Raw genomic sequence first — 22813 nt, 5'->3', positions numbered from 1 at the left:
GATTTGTTGGCCTCCAGGTGTGTTGTGTTTTATTTTACAAATCACAAGAGATGACGAGGAAAATGACAGTCCAGTATACACATTCTTCATATAATTCAACTCACAGTATACTGTTCTGGAGGTTCAGTCCCATAGACATTATCTCTAACTGAACACAGGCACCCTAGGAAGCATGTGCTTTTCAAACCAGGTGCCGTCTGATGCGGCGTCTTCGCTATTGGATAAGTCAGTTTGTCCAGAATTTTAGGAGGGTTGCCGTATGTAGTGCACTCTGTTAGACAGCGCTCACCTGTGGTAGTAAGATGGTACTAGGCACCTTATCACCTATGCACGGTGCAGGGCTTTGAGTTACAGAGCTCCTTACGCTGTGGAGAAGATTAGGTCACATTTACCCATTTTCCCATATTTGGTCCTTATGAAATGCCAACAGATTGCTCCATGACTACACAAAGAATGAAAAAAGTTGACCTGAAGTATAGACCCCAGCTTAACAGCAGGTCCATAGGTGCACGACACTTTCACACAGTGATAGGGGCCATTAGTTCCTCAATTTCTTTGCCACCGTTTTTAATCTCAACATGGACCAGGATGATCACATTAACTATATTGTGGCAACTGGTCGATAGTTGATCTTATATTCAGACTTTCACCAATCTCACATCTTATGACACAACATCCTCTGTCCTCTTATGCTTATCCGGCGTACTTAATAAAAGATCTCCGACAAAGTGCCCTCTTGTGGTGCCCGCCAGGCATTGTAGCGCCGGCCTGGTGAGGAGTATAGCCCAATGATGAAGCAGGTCACCTTCAGGTGAGTGAACGCAACTTGTCTTAAAAGCATATGCTTCCTAGGGTGTCTGCGTTCAGTTACAGATAATGACTCTGGGACTGAACCTTCGGAACAGTATACGGTGATATGATTGTGTTTTATTTTAACAAATGTACATAGCAGATATTGGCCCTTCCTTGTTTCACAAAAATGATCGGATACCTGCCTCAGAGCGCACTTCTTACAGACGAGTATGGGGTTATCATGTTGCTGCTACAAGCTCCTTACCTGTGTGAGTGATCGGGAACGATGCAGGGGGCACACCCAATCCAGCCACATGTGGAGATCAATGACAAATACTGAAGAATTAACAGAGCTTCCAAGCTGGTGACCATTACTTAATTGACCTTCAAAATAAAAGACACGTTTTTAGTATTCTGGTGACTCATGACCATAAAAAACAAATGTTATAAATTCAATATTGTGTCAAATACTTAAAAAAATTAAACTGGATGTGCTGAATCGGTTGTTGCCCCAGGTCATGTGTGACACCCTCCACCACTATTGCTTATGGGACTTGTAGTTTTGTTTTTCTCATTAAAAAGATAGGCTCTAAAGTCCCAGTGTTCTAAGCGATGTTGGTCAAAATCAGAGGCCTGACGGAGGATGAAGCATGACACTGCTCTGCTTAGCAGTGAGATGACTGACAGTTCCCCAGCCCTTCCATTCTTTGACAGACAGAGGCTCGTCGGCCGTTCATATTTATTTGCAACGACAAAGAAACTTTTATTGCAGCTTCTGTCAACTGAAGAGATAAAACGCCTAGGCATGTTTCATTAACTACATGAACAATCAAGAACATGAGTTTCTGGAAAACTATCAAGCACCCAATCGGAATCAGCCGCCCTTCACACCCAGGAAATCCTACTTGTTGGCAGGGTGCTGCCTGCCACTATATTGCAGGTTACTTCCAACATAATCTGATTTATACATACATACTCCAGGGTGCTGCCAGCTATCGGGTGTACACACAGCAGTCTGGAGCCACTCAGTAAGGAGGTAAGCTCTTCATTTCATCTTAAGCCCATAGGTTACATTCACAGCCAGATGGGTCCGGAGAACTTTATCTGCACTTTAACTGCGCCGAGTAGATAGACGTAGCACATCATAGTCTGTGTTGTCTGATGGGTGATGCCTGGCATCTTATTATCGTTGGCGGATGGATGAAGCTCTGATAAGAGCTACTACAAGGAGAGCAGAGAAACAGGACCACAGATCGCCACAGAGTGACAACTGCCCAGAAGCTGAAGAAAGAACTCTGGAACAGCAAACCTCCTCTACCCTGGAGATTCTCCTGGGTAAGCAAATGATGGTAATGAAATGCAAACTGCAGCATTACGGTCACGCACTACAACATCTTTCCCTTTAAACCGAAGATAACCGCCTACAATAAAAAACTAAAGAAAAAGCAACAAAACTAGAAAATGCATTTCCAAATGCTGCAAAAGAGAAACAGTTAATACAATTGAAAAAATATTAAACTTTGTTGGTACCTTAGTAATGTGCTTCCTTCTTGGCTTCACTCCATCTGCAGCAATAACGCTCTGAAAGGAGAAAATACTGCTGTGAGGCTCAGAGTCTTCAGTGTTACTGGTCTCAGTCACGAAGACTGTGATGTCGGAAGATAACTTTCTCTTATTTGGCTTCATAGATCCACCAGTCATGCCATCGCTTTTAGCAGACACGCTACTGTCAGCAGCATCACAACTTCAGGCAGACCAGCAATGCGGATCTCACCACTCACATTGGGTGAATATTAATAAGTACGGTCTCGGCTTACCAAGCAGAACAAAATAATCGGGTCTCATAACCATACCTAGAGCCACAGCTAGCTCTGCCGCCACTCGAGCAAACCCAAACACCTCAGCACTTAAGCACCAGTCCCAGGGGAGACCATGTGTGAAGTCCTTGTTAACTTGCACCACTCCTGGGTCAGCACAAACAGCATCATGGAAAGCGTCTAACACCGCTACCACAAACATACATCAACATCCAAACCCTCAACACCCAAACTACCCAAAAGTGGCTTTCTAGATAAGCAGCCAGCCCTGTAGTGTCTGTCTCTGTGTACTAATTTGATGCCAAAGTTGTAATTTTAAAAACAGCCTTAGCAACCTTACAGGGGCCTTACTGACACCATTAAGGTTTCAAAGCAAAGGACTGTGGTCTGTGAACTTTAAAAGATGCCTGCCCCCAGACCTCTTCTGGACAATAAGAACTGGTGAAACCATTCAGAGGAATTGGTATCATAAATCATGTAAGAGGGCAGTAAGCTCACTCCGTACCCTCAGAAAAACAGAGCGCACTCTTTGAATGAGAGGTACTGCCTGAGCTTTAAGTTTGATACAATGCTCAACCCATTCACTGGACCCACTCGAGAAACATAAGGAGAATGTAGTAAAGTATTCTTAATGTCATTGGCATCAAAATCTACATTAGATACAGGCATGTCACTCGACCAATCATTCCAGCGGACTAACAAAGTAATCCAGTATATATCGATATCCTGCTCACCTAAGGTGTGGGGATTTATACTGGAGCTGGTCGGCTGTTTCTCACGGCTCTAGTTTTATCAAAGGCTACATCACACAAAATCTTGATGGGTAGTCCTGAATCCGCCATTCCATTAACAGCATTGTACCAGCATGAACCATACACAAGGGACACATTACCTGTCACATGAAGGTGGAACTATGGAATCAATTGCTAAAACTAAGTTATTCCCTCTGGGGACATGCTTCCTCGTAAACATCAATTGTACCGACTTTCACAGTAGTGCATACACTCATACTGCTTGAAAATGCCCCAACACTGCAACATTGTCCTTGATCCGGGCTTTTCCATTACTTCCCACGTGTGCCTTAAACCCACACCTGTAACAACTGCCATGATGAGCTTTCTGAGCCCAATTCCTTTTTGTTCGGTCTCTGGAGTTCACAGAACAACCCAGAGCAGTCCCAAGAATGCGACTCACTGGTGATGCGCCTTCCCCAGAGGTCAGTGTCTTAGATGAAAGCGTGGAGCGCTCTATGCTTTAAGGAATGTTCACCTCTCGGGGAGAGTTGGGTTCCTGCAGCTCAGTAATCTCTCCTGCAAATTCTTAGATAATCAGTTAAACACAAACTCGTCTCTGCTACATCCATCCCTTCTGTTCTCAAATTTTCTTGGGGCTGTCAAAATGCAAAGAGCTGCAATATATTTGTTTTAAAAAGTTGTGACGTTCAAGCGTGAAGCTTGGTTTATCTCTAAACTGAATTTTATAGCGGTTCTGTTCCCGCACAATACTCGTCCCATATTCCAAGTGCTTCAACCCTGGTAGGTTATCAACTGCCGATTTGCAGATAATTTCTAAAAACTCTCTGCTAGTTTCTGCAAGAAATTGAATTATTATTTGTGGTGAAAGAGATAAAATCACAACCCCTGTCAGAGTGAATTCTCAACGCCAATTAAAGTAACCTGGAGTCAACCCCCTGGTACCTAAGGCACGGAACAGGCACGCTTAACTTAGGACAATATGTAAAATATGTATGCAGAAACCAAAACAGTAAAAGTCAAAATGCAAAACAATAAAAATAAAAAAACGAAATAGAAAAATAATGTAAAATGTAATGAACAAAATAACACTAAAATGACAAAACCCAATAAGCGGAATCTGAAATATGAAATGTAACGCTTCAAGTAGCGATAGCGCCAAGAATCACAAGGTGCCAATGATACTCCACTGTTGCGGAAGACCTAGGCATAAATTGATGGTGACCACGATGGAAGTCAGGTCGGATACACCAACCAGGTTCGTGCTGGTCAAAGATTTTACCTTTTGACTTTAGTCCTTTAAGTCTTCTTCCATAATCAAAGTGCACTTCTATAGCCCCCCAGGACCTCAGGGGAAGCACGTAGAGCCTCATATGGGCTCAGTCAAGGACCAACAGCCGGGACAAGTCCAGTCCATGCCTCTGGTCAGCTGGACAGTTGTAGCAAAGGCCTTTTTAGTGTTCTGTATCCTTGTAGGTTGAACACTACACAGCACATGGGCACATCTATTGTTAGTGCAGCAGGCACAGTGGCACCAGGGCTGAAGAAGGGGTAAGAGCTCACTGAATCCTACCCTATGCCCACAAAGGAGCAGCAATCATTAGAGAAGCAGGTGCAGGGAGGCTCACCAAGGTGCTATTCCCGTAATCAGATGTAGGATAGATATATAGGCAATCACCCGGCATACCCGACGAGACTACACGCTAGTACTTATCAAAGGCAATAATCCTTTCAAGATTTTATCTGACTGGATGCGATGGTGATTACCACCTTATTGATATTGCATCTCTTAATAAGAATAAGCGACTTGGTGTTCTTCAATAAGACTATTTCAATATGGATCGAAGGCATTAAATCAATCATGAATGTACCAAACTGATGCTACATTGATTGCCTATATATGAATACTACATCTGATTACATGCTTAGGTGAAAGAACATGGACAGTGGCCCTTTACTTCAGAGGCACTCATCAGTTCTATGCCCCTTTGAACTCAGATGGATACCTCTATCTACACTCTCCTGAGACACTGAACTGACCTACGGGGAACTCTTCTCCTCATCTGTGCAGCACCTAACCGTAACTTGTTCACAGATACATCCCAGGTGGCAGACAGTAACACCATGGCAAACAAAAGTGATCTGGCTCAGTACACCCCTTGGATCAGACTTTTGTTCCCAACCCAAGGTAAACTCTGTGAATTAAGACAGCAACCAACAGAGGCCCCTGACAGCTGTCAGCTGGCAAAAACATTGAAGACAAACGTGCCAATACATAGGTGAAGAGACCAAAGGTTTCCAAACAGACCATGCTAGCACTACCTCACATTAAAGGACACCACCTATGTGGAAATTGTATCTCATGCTTGAGCACCATCGAAGGAGATACATTTGAATACAGAGGCAAAAGTATCATACATGAAGAATTCACAAATTACAATAGTACCAACGTAATATATTGTGTAATGTAATGTAAATGTAGTTGAGCTTATATAGCGCACAGCTACCCGCAGTGGGTGTCCCGGCGCTTGCTTAGGGAACCCGTCCTGATATTCCCCTGTGTGATAGCCCCAGCGGGTATCCACAAGGTGAAAGTCAGGCATCCCGCCGCGAGGGGCCATTGTGGAGATTAAGCAAGCTATTGCCCAGAGTCGCAGAGTGTGAACCCGTGAGTCGAGAAGGCACTGGAGCGAGAATTATCGAGTCCGTAGAATTTTTAGCCCAAGACCCGCCGAGGCGGGGAATTGAACCCTGGTCCAGGACCGATCTCAGCTTCCGGGTCTGCCGCCTCTAACCCCTGAGCCACACTTCTCCATATGCCCATGCCAGGTTGCATATGTAGGTAAAACAACTCAGGCAGTAAAAAAGAGGATCACTCAACACAGATGAAGAATTAAATGCAAACCCCAGAATGCACCCATGGTACAACATTACGAAGAAAAAAAGACATGGGACACAAGACATAAAATGGACAGTCCTAAAACACGTAAAAGGAAGTTGCACTGACTCCATACTATCGTGCTTCGAAGCAAAAACGATCCTACGTCTGGGCACAACCGACAATGGACTCAACGAGAAGAGCGAAATAATTCATTGCATATGAGGTGCCAACTACATAACGCACAGCACAATATGCAGTAACATTCGTACTGATAGTTTTTCACTAGGTCCTGATGAATTGCCACTGATTCTCCAGACTATTAGGCAACAAACATGTCGACCCCTTAAGAGTAGAGCGCAGTTATCCCGAACCATTAGTTCAGAGAGTCACCACTCTTCCTTTTAACCAGGTGGGGAGCCAACCTTAATAAAAGTCAGTCTTTGCACTACCCAACCTGTTTTAATCACTTTCCATTACATCTCATCTACACTTTTTAGGTCCCTTACCTCCACTGCACCAAACGGCATAGAACAAAAGTTCACCGCCTAAGAGGCCCTCTTTGGGTGCCAGTCAGGTCTTGCAGCGTCGACCCAACGAGGAGCAGGCCCAAATGATGAAGCATGGCACCTAGCTGGCTGGGTGTGTGAGGGCCCTAGTTCCGAAAGGAGGAATTCCACTCCTGCCGATTATTTTAAGACTTCCATTTCTCTTTGTGACAATACACGTTGTTGATCTCTCTTTACTTCTCTTGACCCACATAAGGAACTGCATACCCTCTTCTCTGGTATTGGCCTGGGCATGTATGCTCAAGAGCTCCAAGAAGAACTGCCGAGCCCTCGAGAGAACCGGGCGCAGAGACCCAACACCGGACAACATGACTGCCCTCAAGCTCGCCACCCGAAAACACCGCCAACTCATCTGCGCCACCAAGAAAACTGCATTCAAGGAACGACTGGACAACAACTCACACAACAGCAAAGAACTCTTCAACATCGTCAAAGAGCTCTCCAACCCCAACGCCGGAAACAACGACATCACCCCTTCGCAAGACCTCTGCAACTCCCTCGCCTCCTACTTCCACAACAAGATCGCGGACATACACAACAGCTTCAGCACTCAACCGACGAACACCACGACCGAACCACCGCCCCCCCCCCACCACCCTCCACGCCTGGACTCCAATCAGCACCGAAGACACCGTCCGCACGATGAACTCCATCCACTCCGGATCTCCGACCGACCCCTGCCCTCACCACGTCTTCAACAAGGCCGACTCTGTCATCGCACCCCACCTGCGGGACATCATCAACACATCCTTCGACACCGCTTCCTTCCCGGAGAGCTGGAAGCACTCCGAACTCAGCGCTCTACTCAAGAAGCCATCGGCTGACCCCACCGACCTCAAAAACTACCGCCCCATCTCGCTGCTCCCGTTTCCTGCAAAAGTCATCGAGAAGACCGTCAACAAGCAGCTGGCCGCCTTCCTCGAGACGAACGGATCCCTCGACCCCTCGCAGTCTGGCTTCCGGGCCAACCACAGCAACGAGACCGACCTGATCGCAGTCACCGATGACATCCGAGCGCTGCTCGACAACGGAGAAACAGTGGCCCTCACCCTCCTCGACCTCTCCGCGGCCTTCGACACTGTCTGCCATCGTACCCTAGTACAACGCCTCAGCAACGTCGGAGTCCAGGAGAAGGCACTGGAGTGGATCATCTCCTTCCTCGCCGGAAGGACACAGAGAGTCCGCCTCCCTCCGTTCAGATCTGAAGCCACCGAAGTCATCTGCGGCGTCCCTCAAGGCTCCTCGCTCAGTCCAACCCTCTTCAACATCTACATGAGCCCCCTCGCAGACATCGCACGCCAGCACAACCTCAACATCATCTCCTACGCCGACGACACCCAGCTGATCTTTTCCCTTACCAACGACCCCGCCACCGCCAGAGCCAACCTTCACGAAGGGATGAAAGAGGTAGCCGAATGGATGAAGAACAGCCGCCTGAAACTGAACTCAGATAAGACGGAAGACCTCATCCTGGGATCCTCACCCGCCGCTTGGGACGACTCCTGGTGGCCCCCCGCCCTAGGCAGCGCACCCAAACCAACAGACCACGCACGCAACCTGGGCTTCATCCTGGACTCCTCCCTCTCCATGACCAGACAAGTCAACGCCGTCTCCTCGTTGTGCTTCAACATCCTGCGCATGCTACGTAAGATCTTCCGGTGGATCCCCACCGAGACCAGGAAGACGGTCACCCAGGCCCTCGTCACCAGCCGTCTGGACTACGGCAACACCCTCTACGCCGGAACCACCGCCAAACTCCAGAAGAGACTCCAGCGGATCCAGAACGCCTCAGCACGACTCATCCTGGACATCCCCCGCCGCAGCCACATCTCCGGACACCTGAGAGACCTGCACTGGCTCCCGGTCAACAAGAGAATCACCTTCCGTCTCCTCACCCACGCACACAAAGCCCTACACAGCCAAGGCCCAGGATACCACAACAGCCGCCTCAACTTCTACGCTCCCAAACGCCAGCTTTGATCGACCAGCCACGCCCTCGCCGCCGTCCCCCGCATCCGTAGAGCCACCACAGGGGGACGGTCCTTCTCCTACCTCGCCGCCAAGACATGGAACTCCCTCCCCACCCACCTCCGCCTGACCCAGGACCACCTCGCCTTCAGGAAGCAACTCAAGACCTGGTTGTTCGAGCAGTAGCAGATCCCCCTCCCCCAGCGCCTTGAGACCCACTGGGTAAGTAGTGTGCTAAATAAATGCGATGATTGATTGATTGATTGACCTTCCAAAAGCCCTTCTGTCCCCCTCTTGTTGATGAACATGAGGGGATTGCCTCCCTACTGTCAATGTTCAGCTGGAACCTTCCTCTGCGCCCTCCGTGGATGCTGCTCTCCCGCCCGCTCTTAACATTCCTTGCATCGCACCCTTCATGCGCGCACCCCCCTCCTTGCGCCTCACGCTCCCAGCCCCCCGCACCCCTCCTTGCGCCTCACTCTCCCAGCCCCCCCTCCTTGCGCCTCACTCTCCCACCCCCCCCTCCTTGCGCCTCACTCTCCCAGCCCCCCGCCCCCCTTCTTGCGCCTCACTCTCCCAGCCCCCGCCCCCCTCCTTGCTCCTCACTCTCCTCACTCTCCCAGCCCCCGCCCCCCTCCTTGCGCCTCACTCTCCCAGCTCCCCCACCCCCCTCCTTGCGCCTCACTCTCCCAGCCCTCCGCCCCCTCCTTGCGCCTCACTCTCCCAGCCCCCACACCCCCTCCTTGTGCCTCACTCTCCTAGCCCCCCTCCCCCTCCTTGCGCCTCACTCTCCCAGCCCCCGGTCCCCCCTCCTTGAGCCTCACTCTCCCAGCCCCCCACCCCCCTCCTTGCGCCTCACTCTCCCAGCCCCCCGCCCCCCTCCTTGCGCCTCACTCTCCCAGCCCCCCGCCGCCCTCCTTGCGCCTAACTCTCCCAGCCCCCCCGCCCCCCTCCTTGCGCCTCACTCTCTCAGCCCCCCCGCCCCTCACTCTCCCAGCCCCCTCGCCCCCTACTCTCCCAGCCCCCCCGCCCCCTCCTTGCGCCTCACTCTCCCAGCCCCCCCGCCCCTCACTCTCCCAGCCCCCTCGCCCCCTACTCTCCCAGCCCCCCCGCCCCCTCCTTGCGCCTCACTCTCCCAGCCCCCCCCCTCCTTGCGCCTCACTCTCCCAGCCCCCCACCCCCCCTCCTTGCGCCTCACTCTCCCAGCCCTCCTGCCCTCCTGCCCCCCTCCTTGCGCCTCACTCTCCCAGCACCCCGCCCCCTCCTTGCGCCTCACTCTCCCAGCCCCCCGCCCCCCCATCTTGCACCTCACTCTCCCAGCCCCCCACCCCCCTCCTTGCACCTCACTTTCCCAGCCCCCCGCCCCCTCCTTGTGCCTCACTCTCCCAGCCCCCCGCACCCCCTCCTTGCGCCTCACTCTCCCAGCTGCCATCCCCCTCCTTGCGCCTCACTCTCCCAGCCCCCCCACCCCCCTCCTTGCGCCTCACTCTCCCAGCCCCCCTCCCCCCTCCTCGCGCCTCACTCTCCCAGCCCCCCGCCCCCCTCCTTGTGCCTCACTCTCCCAGCCCCCCGCCCCCTCCTTGCGCCTCACTCTCCCAGCCCCCAGCCCCTCCCTTGCGCCTCATTCTCCCAGCCCCCCTCCCCACTCCTTGCGCCTCACTCTCCCAGCCCCCCGTCCCCCCTCCTTGCCCCTCACTCTCCCAGCCCCCCTCCCCCCACCTTGCGCCTCACTCTCCCAGCCCCCCGCCCCCCTCCTTGCGCCTCACTCTCCCAGCCCCGCACAGCCCCTCCTTGCGCCTCACTCTCCCAGCCCCCCCGTCCCCCCTCCTTGAGCCTCACTCTCCCAGCCCCCCACCCCCGCTCCTTGCGCCTCACTCTCCCAGCCCCCCGCCCCCTCCTTGCGCCTCACTCTCCCAGCCCCCCGCCCCCCTATCTTGCGCCTCACTCTCCCAGCCCCCCCACCCCCTCCTTGCACCTCACTCTCCCAGCCCACCCACTCCCCTCCTTGCGCCTCACTCTCCCAGCCGCCCTCCCCCCTCCTTGCGCCTCACTCTCCCAGCCCCCCCGCCCCCTCCTTGCGCCTCACTCTCCCAGCCCCCCGCCCCCCTCTTTGCGCCTCACTCTCCCAGCCCCCGCCCCCCATCTTGCGCCTCACTCTCCCAGCCCCCACACCCCCTCCTTGCGCCTCACTCTCCCAGCCCCCCGCCCCCGCCTTGTGCCTCACTCTCCCAGCCCCCCTCCCCACTCCTTGCGCCTCACTCTCCCAGCCCCCCGCCCCCCTCCTTGCGCCTCACTCTCCCAGCCCCCTGCCTTGCGCCTCACTCTCCCAGCTCCCTCGCCCCCCCTCCTTGCACCTCGCTCTACCAGCCCCCCTCCCCCCTCCTTGCGCCTCACTCTCCCAGCCCCCCACAGCCCCTCCTTGCGCCTCACTCTCCCAGCCCCCCTCCTTGCACCTCACTCTCCCAGCCCCCCCAGCCCCTCCTTGCGCCTCACTCTCCCAGCCCCCCGCTCCCCTCCTTGCGCCTCACTCTCCCAGCCCCCCCGCCCCCTCCTTGCGCCTCACTCTCCCAGCCCCCCGCCCCACCATCTTGCGCCTCAGTCTCCCAGCCCCCCGCCCCCACATCTTGCGCCTCACTCTCCCAGCCCCCCGCCCCATCCTTGCGCCTCACTCTCCCAGGCCCCCTCCTTGCGCCTCACTCTTCCAGCCCCCCCACCCCTCCTTGCTCCTCACTCTCCTAGCCCCCCACAGCCCCTCCTTGCACCTCACTCTCCCAGCCCCCCTCCCCCCTCCTTGCGCCTCACTCTCCCAGCCCCCCGCCCTCCTCCTTGAGCCTCACTCTCCCAGCCCCACCTCCCTCCTCCTTGCACCTCACTCTCCCAGCACCCCCTCCCCCCTCCTTGCGCCTCACTCTCCCAGCCCCCACCCCCCTCCTTGCGCCTCACTCTCCCAGTCCCCCCGCCCCCCTCCTTGCACCTCACTCTCCCAGCCCCTCGCCCCCCGATCTTGCGCCTCTCTCCCAGCCCCCCACAGCCCCTCCTTGCGCCTCACTCTCCCAGCCCCCCAATCTTGCGCCTCACTCTTCCAGCCCCCACGCCCCCTCCTTGCGCCTCACTCTCCCAGCCCCTCTCCCCCCTCCTTGCGCCTCACTCTCCCAGCCTCCCCGCCCGCCTCCCTCTCCCAGCCCCCCTCCCCCCTCCTTGCATCTCACTCTCCCAGCCCCTCGCCCCCCCATCTTGCGCCTCTCTCCCAGCCCCCCACCGCCCCTCCTTGCGCCTCACTCTCCCAGCCCCCCGCCCCCCTCCTTGCGCCTCACTCTCCCAGCCCCCCACAGCCCCCTTCCTTGCGCCTCACTCTCCCAGCCCCCACAGCCCCTTCTTGCGCCTCAATCTCCCAGCCTCCCCGCCCCCCACTCTCCCAGCCCCCCGCCCCCTACTCTCCCAGCCACCCCGCCCCTACTTGCGCCTCACTCTCCCAGCCACCCGCCCCCCTCCTTGCGCCTCACTCTCCCAGCCCCCCCTTGCGCCTCACTCTCCCAGCCCCCGCACCCCCATCTTGCGCCTCACTCTCCCAGCCCCCCACCCCCCCTCCTTGCGCCTCACTCTCCCAGCCCCCCACCCCCTCCTTGCGCCTCACTCTCCCAGCCCCCCGCCCCCTCCTTGCGCCTCACTCTCCCAGCCCCACCCCGCCCCCCTCCTTGCGCCTCACTCTCCCAGCCCCCCCGCGCCCCTCCTTGCGCCTCACTCTCCCAGCCCCCGCCCCCTCCTTGCGCCTCTCTCCCAGCCCCTGCCCCCTCCTTGCGCCTCACTCTCCCAGCCCCCCGCCCCCTCCTTGCACCTCACTCTCCCAGCCTCACCCCGCCCCCTCCTTGCGCCTCACTCTCCCAGCCCCCCGTGCCCCTCCTTGCGCCTCACTCTCCCAGCCCCCCACAGCCCCATTCCTTGCGCCTCACTCTCCCAGCCCCCCGCGCCCCTCCTTGCGCCTCACTCTCCCAGCCCCCCACAGCCCCATTCCTTGCGCCTCACTCCCCCAACCCCCGCCCCCTCCTTGCGCCTCACTCTCCCAGCCCCACCCCGCCCCCTCCTTGCGCCTCTCTCCCAGTCTCCCCGCGCCCCTCCTTGCGCCTCACTCTCCCAGCCCCCCGCCCCCTCCTTGCGCCTCACTCTCCCAGCCCCAATCCCCGCCCCCTCCTTGCGCCTCACTCTCCCAGCCCCCCGCGCCCCTCCTTCCGCCTCACTCTCCCAGCCCCCACAGCCCCATTCCTTGCGCCTCACTCTCCCAGCCCCCCACAGCCCCATTCCTTGCGCCTCACTCCCCCAACCCCCGCCCCCTCCTTGCGCCTCACTCTCCCAGCCCCACCCCGCCCCCTCCTTGCGCCTCACTCTCCCAGTCTCCCCGCGCCCCTCCTTGCGCCTCACTCTCCCAGCCCCCCGCCCCCTCCTTGCGCCTCACTCTCCCAGCCCCAATCCCCGCCCCCTCCTTGCGCCTCACTCTCCCAGCCCCCCCGCGCCCCTCCTTCCGCCTCACTCTCCCAGCCCCCACAGCCCCATTCCTTGCGCCTCACTCTCCCAGCCCCCCCCGCGTCCCTCCTTGCGCCTCACTCTCCCAGCCCCCCACAGCCCCATTCCTTGCGCCTCACTCTCCCAGCCCCCCACAGCCCCTCCTTGCACCTCACTCTCCCAGCCCCCCTCCCCCTCCTTGCGCCTCACTCTCCCAGCCCCCCGCGCCCCTCCTTGCGCCTCACTGTCCCAGCCCCCCGCCCCCCTTCTTGCGCCTCACTCTCCCAGCCCCCCCGCCCCCTCCTTGCGCCTCACTCTCCCAGCCCCCCAACCCCTCCTCCTTGCGCCTCACTCTCCCAGCCCCCGCCCCCTCCTTGCGCCTCACTCTCCCAGCCCCCCACAGCCCCTCCTTGCACCTCACTCTCCCAGCCCCCCTCCCCACTCCTTGCGCCTCACTCTCCTAGCCCCCCGCCCCCTCCTTGCGCCTCACTCTCCCAGCCCCCTGCCTTGCGCCTCACTCTCCCAGCTCCCTCGCCCCCCCTCCTTGCACCTCGCTCTACCAGCCCCCCTCCCCCCTCCTTGCGCCTCACTCTCCCAGCCCCCCACAGCCCCTCCTTGCGCCTCACTCTCCCAGCCCCCCTCCTTGCACCTCACTCTCCCAGCCCCACCCCGCCCCCTCCTTGCGTCTCACTCTCCCAGTCTCCCCGCGCCCCTCCTTGCGCCTCACTCTCCCAGCCCCCCGCCCCCTCCCTGCGCCTCACTCTCCCACCCCGCCGCCCCCCATCTTGCGCCTCACTCTCCCAGCCCCCCGCCCCCTCCTTGCGCCTCACTCTCCCAGCCCCCCACCCCCCTCCTTGCGCCTCACTCTCCCAGCCCCCGCCACCTCCTTGCGCCTCACTCTCCCAGCCCCCCACAGCCCCTCCTTGCGCCTCACTCTCCCAGCCCCCCACCCCCCACTCTCCCAGCCCCCCGCCCCCTACTCTCCCAGCCCCCCCGCCCCCTCCTTGCGCCTCACTCTCCCAGCCCCCCCACCCCCCTTCTTGCGCCTCACTCTCCCAGCCCCCCCGGCCCCGCCCCCTACTTGCGCCTCACTCTCCCAGCCCCCCCCGCCGCACCTGCTTTTCTTTTGTAATGTGTTCTCGTGTTTCAGTTCTGCTCCTGCTGTGAGGCTTCTGACGCCTTCGGGGAAAGAGCGCGAGAGAAAAACGAAGAACAAGAATAACAAGAGGCCCCAGGACTGAACTAAGAGAGCGGCTTAAACAGAACAACTGCGCATGCGCCGAGGACTGACACTGCCTCCTGCGGCGCCTCGCGCCACAGCACGTGCAGAGATGTATTTAAGCAAAGCTCCTCCATTGGGGGGTGGGGAAGTGTCTCTCCTCTGCGCAGGCGCACTTAAATTCACCAATCTGCGCACGTGATTCATCCCGGAGGTTGTATCCTCGCTGGATTAGACTCTTTCCAGGCTGCGCCCTCTGTCCAGGGCTGTTTACAGTCCGCACTCCATGCAAGGTCCTATCTCTTTTTCATTGCTCTGCCATCGGAAGCCGTGTCTTCTCTCTGCACATGCGTAGCTATCACGCGCGGTCCTGCGCATGCGCAGTTATGAGGCGCGATGTTTAGTTCTCGTGAGCTTGCGGCTCGTGCAGCGGCCTGAGCGCGCGCGTCAGCCTCGAGGACACCCGGGCGGAGCCTCCTCTACCCCCACCAACCGGTGCACGAGGACAGGAGAGGCCTGGAAGGCCACAAAGGGACCCCGAGGAGGGGCTGGGGCCCCTGCACCCTGCAGAGAGCCACAGCGCCAAGGGTTCAGATCGCCGAACTGCTATAAGTGACATTTAACAGCTATGAGTGACACTTAACGACTATGAGTGACACTCTCTCCCGAGAACAATCAGCCAATAAAGACGAGGGAAACCTATAAATTGAGATTGCTCATGTGTAACATTTTAATGTACTTATGCATGCCTGCCAAGTATCACGCATCACGTGTGACTCTAACGCATTTCAGTGTTGTGTTCCGCGTCACCGCACTGAAATGCATTGTCACACATTTTTAATGACACTAAAACTGGCTATTAGGTGCCAGCGCCGGCACTGCTGCGCCCCGCAGACTTGCCGGCAACAACTCAGCGGGTTCAGTGTCAATCAAGAAACAGTTAAGGATTCAATTCTCCTCAGCTCTGGCTGAGTGAGAGTCAGTGCTGCTACAATGTTACAATTTGCGGCCAATTATTCCCGGACCCCCGGCTGGCGCCCGCGGCGCCGCGCTTCTGTCTGATTCACTGACTGACACCAGATCACTGCCGATGTGAAACCCGGGGGCCTGCCCTCACCAATACAGAAAGAGTCAGTTGCTACTGGCCGCGTGTGGGCGCGGGGGATTAATATCCAAATGTGACCTCACGCGGCCCGTCCTGCACATCAGGAGGAAGTGAGGTTGCCAGAGAAGCAGCGGGGGAGACTCGTCAGTCGACTCAAGCACCTCTGCCTCAGCCTTAGGCAGCCTGCCGCTGGCTAAGCATACTTAATTAATTATATCCACTCCCAGCGGCGTTGCGACATGGACCGCAATTTACTAGTGACTCTCAGCATGATCATGGCCCAGGCCGCGCTGCATCAGAGGCATCTCGGGCGCTGCAGGGAGTCTGCCAGAGTGACACGAGAGGAGACTGTGTGAGACAGTCAGTCTTGACTGTAAAGAAGACCGAGATAAGACTTCAAGTTCTAGTAAGTTCACTTACTATTTCGCACTTTACTTTCCGCCAGGTTGCAGAGGTGGTGCTGGCACTGACTAAAGAAACAAGCCTGTGTAACTTTAACACGAGCGCACGCACGCTGCAATTGCTGGAAGTGGGCATGACTTGAACTTTACTCAAATCAAACGACACAGGCTTGGTCTATAAAAAAAAAGTATTTCTTGCTGTTTTTATGCAAACGCGGCTTGTTACGTTTTTTATTTATTGGTTGTTCATGCCCAGGTTGGTTGTTAATTTTTCGCATGCCTAACTAATATTTCATAGTATTTTGCTGCTTTCTCATTACCAGCTTCAATCCCACTCGGGTCCACCGTCCCGGTGGCTCGGTAAAACAAGCGCCTCAGATCCAGGAATGCCCCGGTTACTTACCGGTAATCTTCATTACTCCGAGTCCATGTCTTCCTCGCCACAGTAATATACATATGAGCCTCCGGCTCCACACAGAACTCCAAGTAAAATAAAAGAGCAGCGCTCTAGTCTCCCCTCCCTCCTCCAATATGGCCCCCGAGGCTTCCACCAATCCCATAAAGGGACACATATCCAGCAACTCAGCCTGAAAACCAAGCCGCAGACATGAAGCCACCACCAGGGCCGGGAGGGAAGGGAAACTATACTGTGGCGAGGAAGACATGGACTCGGAGTAATGAAGATTACCGGTAAGTAACCGGGGCATTACCTCCTCGTCCTGTCTTCCTCGCCACAGTAATATACATATGAGCCGATACCAAAGCAATCAGCTTCATGTAAGGAAAACAGACCACCACATCAGTGCAGCGAAACAAATTTTAATATACAGAGGCACAACAACCCAAAAAATGGACAACCACTTAAGGTACCCCAGCAGTCAAAACAGAAGAGGCAAACGAAACAGAACCCCCACCCCCAATCTGGAGGCGGTAATGGGACATGAAGGTATGCGGAGAAGACCACGTAGCAGCCCTGCAAACATCCTCCATAGACACCCCTTTGAAAGAAGCCCAGGATACAGCAACAGACCTGGTGGAACGACCCTGAACAGGAAGAGATGGGACCACAGACACCGAAGCATAGGCCAAAAGAATGGCCTCCTTAATCCACCCACTGATCGTGGACAGGGAGGGCTTCATACCCTGACGCGACAAACCATAATTTACAAACAAGCAGTCAACCTTACAAAAGGGAGAAGTGCGAGAAATGTAAATCAGTAAGGCACGCCGAACATCCAAGAGGTGCAAAAGGGACTCCTCAGCCGAGGAGGGATCAGGACACAGAACCGGAAGAACCACCTCGGCAGACCGGTGAAAAAAAGAATCCACTTTAGGAACAAAGGTGGGATGAGGGCGCAAGACCACACGGTCCGCCAAAACCAACAAAAACGGGGCAGAACGAAGGAAAGCACCCAACTCACCCACACGCCTGGCAGAGGCAATCGCCACCAGAAACACCACCTTGAGAGTCAAAAACTTCAGGTCCACAGACTCCAAAGGCTCGAACGGAGCCAACTGCAAGGAACGCAAAACTAAAGGAAGGTCCCAAGGAGGAGGACACATGATAGGACGTGGCCGCTGGAAAGAAAGAGACTTAAAAAGTCGAGCAACCAACGGAGAAATGGAAACCAAAGGCAGGACATGAAAAGCCCGAATGGCGGCCCACTGAGCCCGAAGGGTCGAGATGGCCAAACCCAACACAAACCCATCGTTCAGAAAGTCCAGAATGCGAGCTGGATCCAAAGAATCCAACGTCAGCCCACGATCAACACACCAAGAAGCAAAATGATCCCAATGCTTGGCGTAAGACTTAAGCGTAGAAGGCCGCCGTGACTGCTGAATGACACCAGCCACAGCCACCGAACAACCGCCACGTATCAGAGACTCCCTCTCAAGAGCCAGGCCCGCAGACCCAGGGAACGGAACACAGGCAGTGGAAGATGAGGACCCATCAGAGGATACGGCACGAACGGCAAGGGCCACCCCGGAGACACCGCCAATTCCCTCAGAAGGGGAAACCAAGGGCGACGCTTCCAACAAGGCGCAATCAGAAGCACCAACGACCCCTCCCTCTTGATTTTCTGTAGCACAGCCGGAAGCAGGGGAACAGGGGGAAAGGCATACAGCAGACCCTCCGGCCAAGGGAACGAAAGGGCGTCCACCCTCCAGGCGTCCCGGCAAGGCATAATCGTGCAAAAACAACGGGTCTGGGCATTGTCCTGGGAGGCAAACAGGTCCACAATCGGACAACCAAACATCATCCGCAACCTCCTGAACATCCACCTCGTGAGAGACAAGGAACCCATGGAAGGAAACACCCGGCTCAGACAATCCGCCACTGTGTTCTCCGCCCCAGGTAGGTAGATGGCAGAAGGGACAACAGATGCACCTCCGCCCAAGAACCAATCCGACGAGCCAGGCAACTGAGGGAGCGAACCCTGCACCCCCCTTGATGGTTCACATACGACATCACAACCTGATTGTCCGTCCGGATCTGCACGTGGTGACCCTGTACAAGAGCTGAGAATTCCAACAGACCCAGAAGGACGGCCTTCAGTTCCTTGAAGTTGGAGGAACATGACAAAACCGACTGAGGCCAAATCCCTTGAGCCGCCGAAACCCCCAGAGTAGCACCCCATCCCAGCAGGCTGGCATCGGTAGTGACCACGCGGGTGGGAACAATCAGAAAAGGGCGGCCTTTGGACAGATGACCCTCGTCCAACCACCAACCCAGGACCACCCGAACCTCCTCCGACATAGGAACCAGAACATCCATATCGAGGGAACAGGGGTCCCAATGCGATAAAATGTGGGACACCACCGGGTACATATGAAGGCGAGCCCATGGCACCGTCAACAAGGAAGCCGACATCAGACCCTGAACTCGCAACCACAGGCTCACAGGATGAGAAACCCCCACCAACAGGGAGCGAACAGCAGACATCAGGGACAAAACACGGGGAGGGGGCAGGAACACCATCCCCAACTGAGTCTTGAACAGAGCCCCAATGAAAGTCAATTCTTGTGCAGGAACCAGGGAGGACTTCGGCACATTCACGAGGAACCCATGATGCGTCAGGACCTGGCACACCTTCTGGACATGCAACTCCGCCTTAGGAAGAGAAGAAGCAGAAATTAGAATGTCGTCCAGATAAGGAAAAACACTAACCCCCTCTCCATGTAAATGTCCAATAAGAGGAGCCAGAATTTTAGTAAAGATCCGTGGAGCAGAGCAGAGTCCAAAAGGTAATACCTGGAATTGGTAATGACGACCCTGCACACAAAACCGGAAAAACTTCTGAAATTCCGGATGAAGAGGAACATGAAGGTAAGCATCCCTCAGGTCGATCGAAGCAAGGAAATCCCCCTGAGAGATCAGAGGAAGGATCAAAGGCAGGGAAACCATCTTGAACCCCTGGTGAGGGACGAAAGTATTCACCCACTTCAGGTCCATCACAGGTCGAAGATCCCCCGTGCGCTTGGACACCAGAAAAAGAATGGAATACACCCCCTTCCCCACTTGGTCGCAGGGCACAGGAATCACCGCCTTTTTGACCACCATGGAAGCGATGCCGTCCAAAAGCGCCAACCGTTTCACCGGATCTCCGGGACAAGGAGTGGCCTTGAAATAGTCTGGGGGCGTCTGGGCAAATCCAATGCGCAACCCCTCCGAAATCACGCGAAGCACCCATCGGTCTGACACAGTCTCGCGCCAAGAGTCCATGAAGCAAGAAAGTCGACCCCCAACCGGACCGACACCAGGAGCGATCCAGTCAGGATTTGGAAGCAGGAGCGGAGGAGGCAGAAGCGCCGGAGAACCGGGACTTATCAAAGGAGGGAGCACCCCGGCCACGCCCCCGTCCACGAAAGGGCTGACCAGCCCGACCCCTCTTCGAGGTACCAAAAGACCGCTGGGAACCAAAAGCACGGAATCTGCCAGGACGGTCAGGAGCAAGCAGTTTACGGTCCTCCGCCGTCTTCTTCACCATGTCGTCAAGAGACGAACCAAAAAGTCTAACCCCAGAGAAAGGGATTTTCATAAGCAAGTTTTTCTGAGCCGCATCAGCTTTCCAGGAACGGAGCCACAACTGACGCCTCGCAGCCACAGAGGATCCCGCCGTAGAAGCAGCAGCCCCCAGCGAATCAAAGGAGACATCCGACAGCAGACGGACCTGCTGCTCCATCATCGCCAGGGTAGAAGAAACATCCTCCCCTTGGTCCAACAACTCCGACAGAGACTGGAAATCCTTGAGCAAGGACTGGATAGTGTAAGAGGAATAGGCCGCCGCCCTGATAGAAAAATTTGCAGCCGCAAAAGTGCGTTTCACAGCACCATCCACCTTACGGTCAACCGGGTCCGTAGGAGAAGAGTCCTCCGAGACAACGGACCCATGTGAAGACATGCTCGCCAACAAAGAGTCAACCTTCACGGAGGCAGGGTATTTCACCGCAAAATCCTGAAGAGGGTACCTCCTACTCAAGAAACGAGGAAAGGAACCTTTGTCCACATCCTTCCATTCATTCTCCAGGACCTTCAAGACAGAGGAATGGAGAGGCAAAGAATCAGGCTCAGGACGATGGTATTGCGAAAACAGATCGTCTTCCAGAGGCACCACAGAAGCAGGAAACACCAAGTTATCGCGAATGTGACCCAGCACCTCCTTCAGGTCGGCACCCTGCACAAAGCGACCCCTGACATCAACCTCCTCCTCATTCTCAGAATCAGCAGGAGCAGCAGCGCCATCAACCCTCGCCTTCTTCGCAGGAGGGACAGGCACCTGACCGCTTAAAGCAGCAGACACAGCAGAATTGATCATCTGCTGCAACATCTCCATCGAAGGAATTTGCACCCCAGAACCAGAAGCCACAGCCAAAGAATCAGGAGCACGAGCATCAGATGAAACATCCATGATAGCCAGCCACGTGAAGCAGTGCAAAACAAACACAGGCAAAAGGTAGAACAGCCCGTTAAAATAAGGACCCGAGGTTGCCAAGCAACCCCACAAACCCCACCTCGACGCATGCTCAAAGAATAAATGCAGCCGGAAACGCCGCGCGCGCACACATAGCCACAGACTGAGAGCGTGCCGAGCCGAGCCCTGAATGCGCCCCTGAAGTAGCAGAGAGCGAAGAGGCAGCAAACCATGCCGACTCCAACCGGCAGCAGGTAAGACAACGCCCACGGAAGCCTCCGGCCCCCACAGACAATGCCCCCGGCCGCGCAACGTCCGCTCAGCAGGACGCGCGGCCGGTAAAAGTTAATTAACCAAACGGCAGACAGGACACAAGGCGTCCCGGCCATACAGCATACCCAGCCGCAATGAACGCCACGTACGTCCGCTAGGCAGGACACGAGGCACAAAGGCAGAAGAAGGGGGAAAAAAAACAAACCTTAAACATTCACGCATTCGAAAAACGGAAACACATCGCAAAAGTGAAACAAACACTACTTTCCCCCAACCAGATACCAACGGACTAAGGGAACCGCTAAAGCAGGAACCCAGCCCACTCACCTGACCAGCAGGGAACACAGCACTCGGAGAAGTGCAGAAAAAAAGAACAGGCTGAGTTGCTGGATATGTGTCCCTTTATGGGATTGGTGGAAGCCTCGGGGGCCATATTGGAGGAGGGAGGGGAGACTAGAGCGCTGCTCTTTTATTTTACTTGGAGTTCTGTGTGGAGCCGGAGGCTCATATGTATATTACTGTGGCGAGGAAGACAGGACGAGGAGGTAATGGGGCCTATCACATTATGTTTTTTGGGAAGCTCAAGTCGGCCGGGCCTGGACCCACGTGGGAAAGATAGCAGACTGGAGTCCAATCTGATGCTCTGCAGCATGCTAATAATTAGAACCGGGGGCATGGAGGTGTGGTGGTGGGGAGTTGGCGTAGTGTGGCGGAGGCCGGATGATTTGTTAATTGTTTTCTTCCGGCCGCCCAGCAACACAAGTGGCGAAGAACAAAGTTCTTCACCACACAAGCATAATTACATCCACGAGCCTCGTTTGCATTTCATTCTGCATCTATATATTGTTAAAATAATCAAGGTAACAGCTAGTCCATTTGCAGTGACAGATTTATATAACAAATCTTTAAAGAAAATCTACATTGAAAAAAAAAAGGAATTATTTTCTGTTTTGAAAGGGCTCAGCACGTGACCACATCGTGTCATAAATCAAAACATTATTTCTTCGAATATGTGAAAAACTAGTAGATTATAATGTCCACCTGTTTTTGGAACTTTTCTTTACACCTTTGTGCAATTTGTATTTTTTCATTTATTGGCACTCTAGCATGATGAGAGCAAAACAGCTACAGGTTTTGCGCTGGCTCGTCGAGCATTCTTTTTTACCTTATTTCATTAGAAACCAGAGGCAGTGATGGTAACGTGTGGACATTTTATTGTATATGCAGCGCGCGGGGTCACCTCACCTCTCCTCGTGCTCCGCTCAGTGGGGGCTGCAGGGTCTGGGGGAGAGGGGGCGCACCGGGGGCCCGGCCGCCTGAGAGGAGTGGGGCCCGGTGTGCTCTTCCCCCCAGAGTGACGCGCGCGCTCACGCCACTGCTCGAGCCACCATCGCACGCGCGAACAGAACATCCATGACAGCTGCGCACGCGCAAGACCGCGCGTCACAGTTGCGCATGTGCGGAGCGAAGAGACTACTTCCTAGCGCCCAGACTGCGAACTTCCCTGAAGAGAACACTCAGTCTCACTGCGCCTGCGCAGAGGAGAGACACTTCCCCCAACATAAAGGAGGCGAACAGAGGAGCTTTGCACTGCAATACATCACAGCGCGTGCTGTAGCGCGAGGCGTC

At 55.5% G+C, this 22813-nt stretch overlaps 1 long non-coding RNA gene across 1 annotated transcript in view; it reads right to left on the bottom strand.

Moving 5' to 3' along the window:
- Nucleotides 1-22576, bottom strand: part of LOC147738117 (uncharacterized) — an 85412-nt gene extending 62836 nt beyond the window's left edge. Inside the window, exons 1-3 of the long non-coding RNA XR_015307461.1 lie at nt 22430-22576; nt 2323-2373; nt 1058-1176 (exon numbers count right to left, since the gene is read on the bottom strand). This is a non-coding gene — a long non-coding RNA (uncharacterized LOC147738117). The remainder of the gene's footprint in view (nt 1-1057; nt 1177-2322; nt 2374-22429) is intronic.
- Nucleotides 22577-22813: the final 237 nt, after the last annotated feature.

This window comes from Lissotriton vulgaris, chromosome 1_1 (assembly GCF_964263255.1).
Source record: "Lissotriton vulgaris chromosome 1_1, aLisVul1.2, whole genome shotgun sequence".
Taxonomy (NCBI): Eukaryota; Metazoa; Chordata; class Amphibia; order Caudata; family Salamandridae; genus Lissotriton; species Lissotriton vulgaris.
This window is presented reverse-complemented; position numbering and strand designations above follow the sequence as displayed.